General features: G+C 39.2%; 1 pseudogene; it reads right to left on the bottom strand.

The window, feature by feature from the left end:
• Positions 1-12895, bottom strand: part of LOC104230082 (subtilisin-like protease 4) — a 69384-nt pseudogene that overhangs the window by 16313 nt on the left and 40176 nt on the right.

The following is a 12895-nucleotide window of genomic DNA, read 5'->3' as shown; positions in this document are numbered from 1 at the left end:
CACACTTGGTGGTTCAGAGAGTCGGTGAATCAGGCTAGAAGAAGCGTGGCCACGGTACACATCTCGCGGTCTGCGGTGAATGCTCCCCGACCGCACTACTCTTTTGTGCGGTCCGCGGTCATGAGATTCAGAGAGATGAAAGTCTGTAAAGCTAGTGCCATGCGGTCCGCGGTCGTGATTGCACGGACCGCGCTAGCTCCATCCGCGGCCGTGGTCCATTCTACGCGTTCCGCGGAGTCTAAGTTCAGAGAAGCAAAAGTGAGCCCAGTGCGGCCGCGGTGCATGTAATGCGGCCCGCACTGACCCCACAGGGGTATCTTTGTCCAGTTTTTCCAGCCTAGTATAAATAAAACATTTCATCATTTTTTAGAGAGGAGAGAGATCAGACAAGGGCTGCGCTCGTGAGAACGAATTTTGTAGCCACTTTTGGCACTTTTGCTTTATATTTACAATAGATTCTTGTATTTTAATTTTAGCAATTAATTAATATGCTTAGTTCTTCATCTATTTTTGTATTTTATTTTTCAAGCATGAGTAGCTAAACCCATTAGCTAGGGTTGTGGCTCAACCCTAGTGTGGGTAATTGATGGGTGTTGCCATCTAATGTTAGATTAACTATGGGTGTTTGCTAATTGGGTTGATTTTATATTTTAATCTAGAATTGGTGGTTGCAAACACTGATTCAAGCTTTATGGGTTTAACTCTTCTTGAGAAAGAGAGTCTATGACCCCAAAATTGACCCAACAAGGAATTGGGATGGACTCATGAGAAATGATAGTTCCAATTAACGGGTTAAACCTCGAGAGAGTAATTACCCTACTTGAACCCTAGTTGCTTGGTCTGATTTGCCTACCCATTTGGTCTCGAGAGAGAGTCAATTGAGCAAAATCACTTTCTCTACCGAGAGGTGTGTGAGTGGGTAAAATTGTGCAACGGTTATAGCATAAGCCCCAATTATGTCAATCGAACCTTAGTAACATCTACTCGTCAATTAGCCACCTAGGTAGTGTCACAACTGTAGTGCCCTTCTTCTTATTAGATACAACTTAGTAATTCTCGTAGCATAATTTAGTGTTAATCAATAGTTTTATAAAAATAGTTATAATTCAAAATCCCAAAAATGTTTGAAGTGACATTAGGAGTACAAACACATCTCTAGGCTAGACGGACAATCCAACTCCACTACTAGCTCCCTGAGGAAATCGATCGCGACCCTCATATCGGGTAAAAGCTATTGCGACCCGCTCTTCCTACCTTAGTGTAGCATCGAGTTGACAGCGATCAATATAGCACGAAGCTGAGGATTGAGGAAGATACTGTTCCACGATTTCAAAAAGAATTAAAGGTAAGTTCGAGACGTGCGGAGACCGAAAAAAGATCCGGTAAAAACAGGTACGAGCCTTACATGGGACCTGCAGGAAAAGACTCATGGTCAAAGCAGGATAATCAAAGGTACGATCACAGATCAAGAAACAGAGAATCAGGTTCTTCATCAAGATTCAGGAACGGTCGAAACAACTATGAGTCACGAGATGATGATAGAAATTTAAAAGCGAGATTCGATGGTTACAACTTCAACGTCAACACCTCCGAGCTCGTAGCTGTTTTGAGAAGCATGGGAGATAAGGTTCGATGGCCAAAGGAAATGAGATCGAATCCAAACAGGCGCAACCTTGACCATTGGTGCGAGTTTCATAATGACCATAGACATAAAACAGCAGATTGCAGATTTTTACAAAGTGAAGTTGATCATTTATTAAAACAAGGATATCTTACTGAGTTGTTCAGTGAGAAAAGCAAGCAAGCTTACATGAAGAACAGGCAGGACTCTCCAAAACCACCTTCTCCCAAAAGAATTGTTAACGTTATAAGTGGAGGTGAAGACACCAATGGTATATCATATACTGCAACTAACAAAATTTCCAAAGTAACAATTACCCAAGGGAAACAGGTGCGGCATGTTTTAGAGGAAGACAACATTACATTCAATGATGCAGATGCAGATGGCCTATTAACCCCTTATAATGACGCACTAGTAATATCTTTAATTGTACATGATACTAATGTGAAATGAGTTTTGATTGATCCAGGTAGTTCCGTGAACATTATTTTGCTAAGAGCATTACGTGAGATGCAAGCTAAAGATAAGATGATACCAAAGGCACATACTCTATCTGGATTTGATAATTCTAGTGTCCTCACGAAAGGAGAAGTAACACTCACCACATTCGCTGAAAGAGTCGTCAAAGATACAAAGTTCCAGGTGGTAGATATGGAGATGGCTTACAACATGATTCTTGGGAGACCATGGATCCACGAAATGGATGTTGTTCCTTCAACCTTGCATCAAGTTATTAAATTTCCATCGCCATGGGGAATCTGTCAAATTCGTGGAGATCAACATACAACTAGGCTATCAACTCTGTTGCAGATACAAGCACGAGAAATGAAGGTAAATAGTAATCACAGAAGGCAGTTGAGTACACCACAACACAAACCTCAACTGAACAAGGGCAAACAGATGTAGATTCAAAGCTTGATACCATTCAAGAACCAGAAGATAATGAAAATATCAAAACAACAATAGAGGAATTAGAGCCTGTCGTGTTATTTGCTCAATGGCCTGATAAAAAAGTCTATGTTGGAGCCAATCTTAGCCAAGGTATGAGAGGTAAGTTAATTAAATTTTTGAAAACTAACGTGGACTTCTTTGCTTGGTCCCACTCTGATATGACAGGAATACCACCGGAGGTGATGACTCATAAACTAAATGAAGATCCATCATACCCTCCTGTCAAGCAAAAGAAAAGAAAGCAAGGAACTTTCAAGAATCAGGTAATTCAAGAAGAAGTCCAAAAATTGCTATAAATTGGTTCCATTCGTGAGGTAAAGTATCCTAACTGGTTAGCTAACACTGTTGTAGTTCCAAAGAAGAACGGTAAGTGGCGGGTTTGTGTAGATTACACAGATCTTAATAAAGCCTACCCTAAAGATTCTTTTCCACTACCACACATAGATCAATTGATTGATGCAACTGCAGGTCACGAACTATTAAGTTTTGTAGATGCATATTCAGGTTATAATCAGATTAAAATGGATATGGGAGATGAAGAAAAAACTTCATTCATAACAGACAGGGGGACTTACTGTTATAAAGTAATGCCCTTTGATCTAAAGAATGCAGGTACAACGTATCAGAGGTTAGTTACCAAAATGTTTCAAGAGCATTTAGGAAAGACTATGGAGGTATATATAGATGATATGCTTGTTAAAACTCAGTATTCAAAAGATCACATATCACACTTATCTAACACATTTTCAATTTTCCGCAAATTTAATAGGAAGTTAAATCCCGAAAATGTGCATTTGGCGTTGCATCAGGTAAGTTTTTGGGTTTTCTTATTTCTAACCATGGTATTGAAGTGAATCATGCACATATTAAGGCCATTGAAGAAATCCCTGATATACTTTCAAACAAGAAAGAAGTTCAAAGATTAACAGGGAGAATTGCAGTCTTGAGAAGATTCATTTCTAAATCATCAGAGAAGTATTTTAAATTCTTCTCAGCCCTTAAGAAGCAGGATCATTTTGAATGGAATGAGGAATGTCAACAGGCACTCAGGAATTTGAAAACGTACTTATCAAATCCACCTTTGCTGGCAAAACCAAAGGTTGGGGAAAGACTACTCATTTACCTTGCTGTTTCGGAAGTTGCGGTAAGATCTGTTTTGGTCCGAGAAGAACAAGGTAAACAATCCCCTATCTATTATGTTAGTAAATATTTGTTAGATGCGGAGACGCGGTATCCTCAGTTAGAAAAACTTGCACTTGCATTAATCATGACATCTAGAAAGTTAAGACCTTACTTTCAGTGTCATCCTATCGCTGTAGTAACTGCCTACCCTATACGTAATATATTACATAAGCATGAGTTATCAGGTAGGTTAGCTAAGTGGCCAATAAAGTTAAGTGAATACGAAATCACATACCAACCTAGAACTACTATAAAATCACAAGTGTTAGCTGATTTCGTGGCTGATTTTAGCCAGGGGATGCAATTAGAACCAGAAAAAGAATTACAGGTATTCAATGGAGCTAACCTGGGAACTTGGACTTTATTCACTGATGGCTCATCTAATGTAAAAGATGCAGGTTTAGGGATTATCTTGGTACCACCTACGGGTGAAACCATTCGACAAGCTATTAAATCTCACTCCATAACTAACAATGAAGCGGAGTATGAGGCTGTGATTGCAGGTCTAGAATTGGCACGAGAGCTTGGCATAAATAACATTATACTCAAGAGTGATTCACAACTCGTGATTAATCAAATGCTGGGGACTTATACAGCTAGGAAAGCAAGGATGCAACAATACTTAGAAAAGGTACGGGAATTGATAAAGCAATTTCAAACCTGGAAAGTTATACAAATACTAAGGGATGAAAATGTTGAAGCAGATGCCCTAGCTAATCTCGCATCTATAGATGATGTGGCAAGCGATGCAAACGCCTCAGTTATACATTTATTTCATTCAGTTCTCGATCCTGATAAGAATGAGGTAAATTTTAATAATTTAACTTGGGATTGGAGGAACGAGATTGTTGCTTTTTTGCAGTATGGTACCGTCCCTGATGATAATAAAAAAGCTCATGCGCTTTGAAAGAAGGCTGCTTGGTACTGCTTAAAACAAGGCAATTTACATCGTAAAATGTTCGGTGGTCCCTTAGCAAGATGCCTCGGACCTTCGCAAACGAAGTATGTAATAAAAGAAATACACGAGGGACATTGCGGGAATCATGCAGGAGAAAGGTCATTGGTAAAAACCTTAATTAGCGCAGGTTATTACTGGCCTAAAATGGAAGAAGAAGCAGAAAGTTTCGTGGCCAAATGTGATAAATGTCAAAGGTACGGTAACAATATGCATAGACCTGTGGAGTTATTACATCCGGTCATTGCGCTATGGACATTTATGAAATGGGGAATGGATATCGTGGGTCCATTACCACAAGCAAAAGGACAGGTAAAGTTTCTGCTCGTACTCACCGATTATTTTACTAAATGGGTGAAGGCAGGAGCATTTAAACAGGTGCGAGAAAAGGAAGTAAAAGATTTTATTTGGTGGAATATCATATGCCGATTCGGTGTACCAAAGGAGATCGTGTGTAATAATGGCCCTCAATTTATCGGAGCTCAAATCACAGAATTCTTTCAAAGTTGGCAAATTAAAAGGATTACGTCTACACCTTATCATCCGGTGGGTAATGGGCAAGCAGAATCAACGAACAAGGTTATTATTAATAATTTAAAGAAACGATTAGAGGAATCAAAAGGTAACTGGCCTGAAGTGTTACCTAGAGTTTTATGGGCATATCGCACAACTGCAAAAACAAGTACAGGAGAAACACCATTTTCATTGGTTTATGGAGCTGAGGCTTTAATTCCAGTTGAGATAGGGGAACCAAGTACACGGATCACACAGGAGACACAAGAATCTAATGACGAGGAGATGCAGGTCAATCTAGATTTACTCGAGGGGAGGAGAGAAGCTGCATTAATAAGAATGACAGCACAAAAGCAAGTCATAGAATGATATTACAACCGAAAAGCATGCCTCAAATTCTTCAAAGTGGGGGATTTCGTGCTTAAAAAGGTTTTTCAATCTACAAAGGCAGCTAACGCAGGTAAATTAAGTCCAACATGGGAAGGACCCTATAGAGTTTGTGATATTGCAGGAAAGGGAGCATATGAACTGGAGACAATGGATGGCAAGATACTACCTTCACATTGGAATGCTGTTCATTTGAAGAGATACTATTTCTAAGGAATACCCACGGTCAGGTATCACCATTTTAAATTTAATTTTTGAATTGTTACAATTTTACTAACGATTTTATATGATAGGCAAAAAGCTAACCCGTACTAAATGATGAGTCACGACTTGTAAGGCACACGGAATAACCTAAAACTCCTGGCTTAGGGTTACAATTATTCTAATAGAAATTCAAATGGGTTAAGCAGTCTTCATCTATAATCGCACCTCCGAGTCCCATATGTTTTTCCTTTTCAGGAAAAGGACCAAATGAGAGAAACTATTAAGTGCTCGAGGCTTCATACTTCAACACTCAAACATTTGGGAGACTACATAATATACACAAACATGTGTATAAAGAAGGCAAAGAAGATTGAGGAAAAATCAAACCTAAAATAGTCAAGTGCAGAGTAAAAGTCACAAAGTCACGAGATGGAGCCACGAGCTAAGGCCAAAGAAAAACCTCACTATAGTTAGGTTAAAGGCTATGTACTAAAACGGGTTATAAGGAAAAACCCCGTGTCTATTATTCTTCTTTTGTAAAAATCTGTTACAAGCAAAACAATTACGAGAAAGTTATAGATGTAATTCAAATACATGTAAAGTATTATTCAAAACTTGTCAAAGTTATTTCAAAGAAACATGTGTGTTCCTATTTCTTTTATCGTATGATAACACCATTATGAAGTTGAGACGTCTTCTTCATTAAGTGTCGAAATATAAAAGGGCCCTCTTTTATAAAACTCATGTTTAAATTAGTTAGTCATGAGATTAACAGAAACATTTTCGAAGAACAAAAATGCAAATTATTCTATAAGTCCTTAAAAATAAAGGCAATAATAAAGCAAACAGAAGTTTAAGATAATAACATGAAAAACTTCTTAATACTTAAAAACTGAAGACTAAGTACGAACTTCGTCATAAAACTATGAAATTGTTTATACAAATTGCCCCATAAAAGAATTGGGGACTTGCGTTTCCAAAACCAACCCTCAAATGAAGCTAAGGGTTTGATTACAATTTTCCAAAATAAAAACAAAACAAAATCATTCAAATGATTAAAACCGGTCACTGAGAAGTTTGTGGAACTGAAGCAGGAGCATCAATAGCAGCAGGCTCAATTTGGGCAGGTGCATCAATAGATGCGGTTTCAACTTGGCTTGCAGCAACATGCTCGATTGGTCTTGAAAGAGTTGGGATACCCGTATTAGCTTCAACATTCACGGGAGCTTCAACCACGGGAGAAGGGAAGTCCTGAGTTTGCTGAGCTTTTTCAATGGTTTCATTGATCTTAGCTAACTCCGGCTCTAGGTTGAAGTTTTCTTAGCCAGCTTCAATTAGGGTATCACGACGAGAATTCAAAAATCCCCAACTTACCTCAACAACAATTTTTTTTTCAAGGATCTCATAATCCTTTTCCCAATCAGCAATCTCATTCTTTAGCTCTTCATTTTCAGCCAAGGCGAAGTTATAAGAAGCTTGAAGAGAGGCATGGGAGCTCTTTAAAGCACGCACCTTATCAGCAGAAACTCGAAGGTCTTCTTGTGCTTGAGTTAAGCTTTGCACGAGCTCCCCAGCGTAAACTTTTTTTTGACTTAAAAGAGCCTTCAACTCTCTGTTCTCTTCACTGGCCTTAGATAGTTGCTCTGAGAAGGAGGATTCGAGACGTTCTTTTTCTTTTTCTGATTGGATTGAGGAAACTTTTACAACCGCTAACTCTGAAGTTAAAGCCCGCACCTGCTGCTCTAAGGTACTCTTTCTCTCTTGTAAATCTTCCATATCAATTTGTGAGCTCTCAAATTGTTCCTTCCAATTGATCGCCTCCAATTGAGAATCACGTGCTATCTTCTTTGAATCATGTGCTACCTTCTTCAAGAGGGGGATTCTGTTCATCATTTCTGTGCCGATAAGATTAGCCTAAAAAAAGAAAGGGAAATAAGAATCCCAAAGATAAAATTTTTTTACAAAGTAAAGAAGGGAGAGAAGGAAAATACCTTCAAAGTAGCATGCACGATATCTTTAATTAGAGTCAGGGAACTATGGCTCTCCAGCTTTGCTTTTTCAATTGGGCCAATTAAAGGCTCCAGCCATACATCTGCCTGACCTGACTTCCTCAAAAGGTTGCTATCAGTAGGAACTTCAATAGTTACCCTCCTCATAGCGACACTTCTACTTGAAGAACCCACTTCCGTATGATGAACGATAGGAGGGGGAATTGTCAAAGGAGGAGCGGTATAAGAAGTGAAAACAGTAGAAGAAGGAACAGAAACAGCTAGGGCTGGTAAGGAAGGAATCACAGGCATGGGAGTTGAAAAAGAAGATAAGGGTATTTCATCTAAAATAGGCCCTAAACTTCCACTACCAAAACCACTGATGAAAAGTTGATCAATAGACTCACGGGTATCATGAGGAGTGACGTCATCATCAGGAATTATTACTGGGGTTTCAACAAGTTCGGTAAGAGAAACAGAAAGACGAGGGGAAACTTCAGCTTCTTCATCAGAGACGATGCGTCTCCTAGCTCGTGGCCTCGTCACCAGGGAGCCCCCATCTTCCTCTTCTTCAGAGTCTTTCTCTTCAACAGCTGTCCTTTTCGCAGAAGAAGAACCCAAGACTATTTCTCGGGCTCTTTCTAAAGAGATAAGGGTCCCACAAGGAGTACGGGTTCCCGAAGAGACACGAGAGGCTGCAACTGCTTCAGCAGTAACTCCTCGAATAGCAAATCCTGATAAAAAGAAGGATGGGATTTAGAGCAATAAAGAAAAATATATATATGCGTGAAAGATGAAATAAAAACTCTTACCATGAGTCTTTACTTTCCAACCGTAACGGTTAGAAAGTGTTCTCCAAGACCTACCATCTATTGGTGCGGTCTTTAGCAATTTATTTGCCCAACCACGAAAATTGGGAATATCCTGCATAACTCCCATGGTTTCTAAAAAAAGGGCAAAATTAGAGAAGTTGATAAACTTGAAGAAAAAAGGCACGAGAAGGATAAAAGACTTACGTGCAAAATTCCACTTCTCAGGGAAGGGAGCGTTATCCTCACCCACTAAGCCAACAGTGGGGGCAGTAACAAACCGGGCATACCAGCCACGGTCCTTGTCATCTTCAGGGCTCACCAAAACCCTCTTACTCATGGCCACTAGGATAAAAACGCCATTACGGAAAAGCCTAGGAGAGTAAAGATGAATCAGGTGAGGGAAAGTAAAGGAAACGTCAGCCATATTGGTTAAATGCCTCAAGCAAGCAACAACCCTCCATATGATTGGGCCAATTTTACCCAAACAGACATTAAAGAAACGACAAAATTCAAGAATAACTGGGTCAATAGCTGATTTGAACCCTAAAGTGAAATGGTATGTATAAACAAAAGAGAACCTAGTCAAGCAAGAAGTAATTCTCTGATTTGGATTAGGGATAATAATGGAAAAATCATTACTCCAATGGAAGTCTTTGCGAACTACAGGAGTCAAAACTTTTGTAATTTGAGTGGGGTAAGCATCAACATGATCTAAAGCGGAAACCTGGTTTCTAAGAGATTCCTTATCATGGTAAACAAATAGTTCTGTAGGGACTATCTCCTCTACTAAAGGCTCACGTAATGGTTCAGAAGGTTCTTTACCCCTAGAAGAAGATTTGTGAGAAAGGGAACCTCTGAATCTAGAAAAAGGACCAGAACTAGGAGAAGGTATAGACGAACCACCACCACGAGTATACCCTAAGCTACAAAGCCTACCTCCCCTTCTATGCCTAATGGGGGCATTGGGGAAGGTATCAACAATGGGAACTATCCTAGGGTTAGGGTTTGGTGAAGACATGGCGAAGAAGAATAATGTGAGGAAGAAGTAAACTGAGATTTGAGGAATTAAGTGTTCAATAAGCTTTATCTGGTAAAAGATAAGGAAAGAAGTTATATTTATATTAATAAGCAACCGCCAAAGGTAAAAGTGCAGTGATGGAAGGACCATAATAATGATAACTAGTACTTCATGAATAGCGGAGCCGTAAAAAAGCCTTGAAAAGGGCTGCAAAACTGCAGAACCAATGGAAAAATGACACGTGTACAGAGCGTTAAATGAAAGCGACAATTGAAGCGTCAATTTTTTCATAGCATTAATGGTGACAAAATTCTTTTTTAATGAAATCCACTTCCCAAATATTCAACTGATGAATAAATGGAAAGTGGGGGGACTATCTGTATTGGAAAAAATTGTATTTAAATATAAAGATGATGTGTCGAGACACGTAGACTGGTCAAATGGTCAAAGAATTACAACTAGACAAGAGGCTCGAGTTGCAACAGATACGAGCAAATGGCAGAGGAAGAGGCACGGGTGTAGACACCGGATTTTTGACCCTCCCCGAGAATTTTCACATTTTTAGCATAAATATGTAATTTAGGTCTAATATAGCTATTTTGACTATTTTTACTTTATTTTGTTGCAAAAAGAAAAATTACAAAAAATATATATATAAATTTTTAGTTTATGTATTTCTCATAAACTTGAAAAATACAAAAAATAGTACCTTATTTTGTACTTTACATAATTTCGAAAATTACCAAAAAAATATAGTTCTATTAATGTTTTGTAGTCATTTTAAATTTTGAAAAATACAAAAAATGTTACTTTATATTTTGTCTTTATTAAAAAAATGAAAATTACAAAAATAGTTTTATTAATATTTTGTAGCTATTTTAATCTCGAAAAATATTAAGAAAATAATAATATAGTTTTGTTTTAAATAATTAGTCTTATTTTAGTAGCTATTTTGCTTACATAATCAGTTGAGCAACGTCGTGTTCCTATTTCTCGGGTCCGGGCAAAAGAATAATATTCGGGTTCAAACTACCCGGTTTTAGGCCTAATTTTCGGACCTAACCCATAATAAACCGAGTCCATGACACATGGGGAACCCCACCACGCGTGGGGGACACAAGTCTTGAACCCCACCACGCGTGGGGCTCATTTCCCTTGGCAAGGGTACTAAATACACGGACAAAGGACTTGGAAAGCGGGGGAACGGACATAGGGGATTTTAAAAATTTTGAAGAGGGACTGTGGATCGTTTTCTTCCTCCTTTGAAAACCAGAAAAACCCTAGCGACCATAACCAAACCACCAACTCAACCTCACGCCTCAACCAGCCCCCAACTCAACCACCCACCATCGTCTCACACAACCACCGAACAAACAGAAACCAGTCGTAATCCCCCGATGCCGGAACTCCAGCTCCCCCCGTCATCGATCACTGCTCAAACGTCCCTCCACAATTGCTCCGTCCTCAAACAAACCCAAACCAGTTGCCTCACCCGTCATTACCCACTCCCTCACGCCACTGCCCAAGCAGTCCAGCAAAAACCACCTCCATCACAAACCAGTCGCACCCCCGTCACAACCAGCTCCCTCCGTCGACCAGTAGCCTCACCATCTTGACCAAACGACCCCTCATTCCAGGTCAAGCAGCAGTAACTGCTGCTGCGTTATCCAGCCACTCTCTCACGTCCAAGCTCCAGCCATCGCCACCACCTCACGTCCAAACGACTGCCTGCAACGTCCAGCCATGAACGACCTTTCCCCCTTGCCATGACTGACCAAGAAAACACACATACGCACAAGCTGAAACCTCACGAAAACGTTCAACAAAACAGCCCAGAAGTTCATTCCGGGATGAGTTCCGTCGAGGTCGACTTCGGTTCGTCGAGGTCCGGTACGTCGAGGTTGTTGCTGTCCATTTTTGGTGAGTTCGAGATGTTGAAACTCGACGTTGCTGTTAAACGTGAGTATTCATGTTATTTTTGTTGTCTCAGTGTGTTCTTTGCTTCCATGTCTTGTCTCAGTAAATTTGAGTAGTAGTAATACATTTGCCGTATTTTAAAGTTTATCTCGTCATGTTAGTCTATCGCTGATTGTTAATGTTATGTTCTGTTGTTAATTTTATATTTTTGTTTATCACTAATTGTCAGATGTTTGCCATTTATTGTTAGATTATTAGCTTATATTTCATTAAACTAGATTAAGAGGAAAAAGAATGATAGTTTATAAATATCGTCAAATCAGTGATTTGTGGCAATATTGTTGGTTTGTATGTAATTAGATTAAAGGAACCGGGGGTGCATCTCATGTGACTCGGCTCCAATTCGGAACATAGTTAAATAGAACTTGTCGTGAACCACTCGTGCGTTACGTATAGCATGGCTTGCAATATATTTTAATAACTTTGAATTAACTCTTTAAATAGATAAAGTAAAAATGTAGTAACTTTAAGTCTACCCTTTTTTTTTAAAGAAAATATAAAAAATAATAATAATAAAATGAGACGAGCCTCGCCAAATGAAAACGCACAGATTGCGGGGCCCTCACAAAATATATGTATTAAACACTTAGATTCCGGGACGGGCCGATTAGCAAATTTCACAGCCCGACCCAAAATAATAATGCGCTAGTTGCTTTAGACGCGCCTTTAATAATTTATCCTCCCTAACTCGGGTGCACATTTATGTGACCCAAATCCAAATCTCAGCGGAGTTGAAATGTGTCTCTAAATCGCGGGTACATTGATTGTAACGTGGTTCGAGATGCATGTCCACGACGTTGCAAATTCCTTTAAAAAATAAGAATGAGATGAGCCTCGCCGAATAAAAATACAAATTGCGGGGCCCTCAGTAAATACTTGTTTTAAATTACTCAGAATTCAGGAGGGCCGTTTAGCGAATTTCACGGCCTTCCCGGAATAATAACGCGATAGTCTCTTTAGGCGCGTGTTTAATAATTTACTTTCTTAAACATGGGTGTGCATTTCATGCGACCCAAATCCAAATCCCAAAACATCAAATAAAATGTGTTCTCTATTATGGGTGCATTTCATGTGACGCAGTCCAAAGACATGTTTTAAATGATGTTCACATTCTTTTAAAATAATAATTATAAAAGCGGTTAAAAGTTAAAATTGGCACATTGGTTCATAATTGTATTTAAAATCAGATAAATAAGCCGAATATGACAGTTGAGCGACCGTGCTAGAACCACGGAACTCGGGAATGCCTAACACCTTCTCCCGGGTTAACAGAATTCCTTATCCGGA

Source organism: Nicotiana sylvestris, chromosome 2 (assembly GCF_000393655.2).
Source record: "Nicotiana sylvestris chromosome 2, ASM39365v2, whole genome shotgun sequence".
Taxonomy (NCBI): Eukaryota; Viridiplantae; Streptophyta; class Magnoliopsida; order Solanales; family Solanaceae; genus Nicotiana; species Nicotiana sylvestris.
Note: the sequence above shows the minus strand (reverse complement) of the source record. Positions and strands in the feature narration are given on the sequence as shown.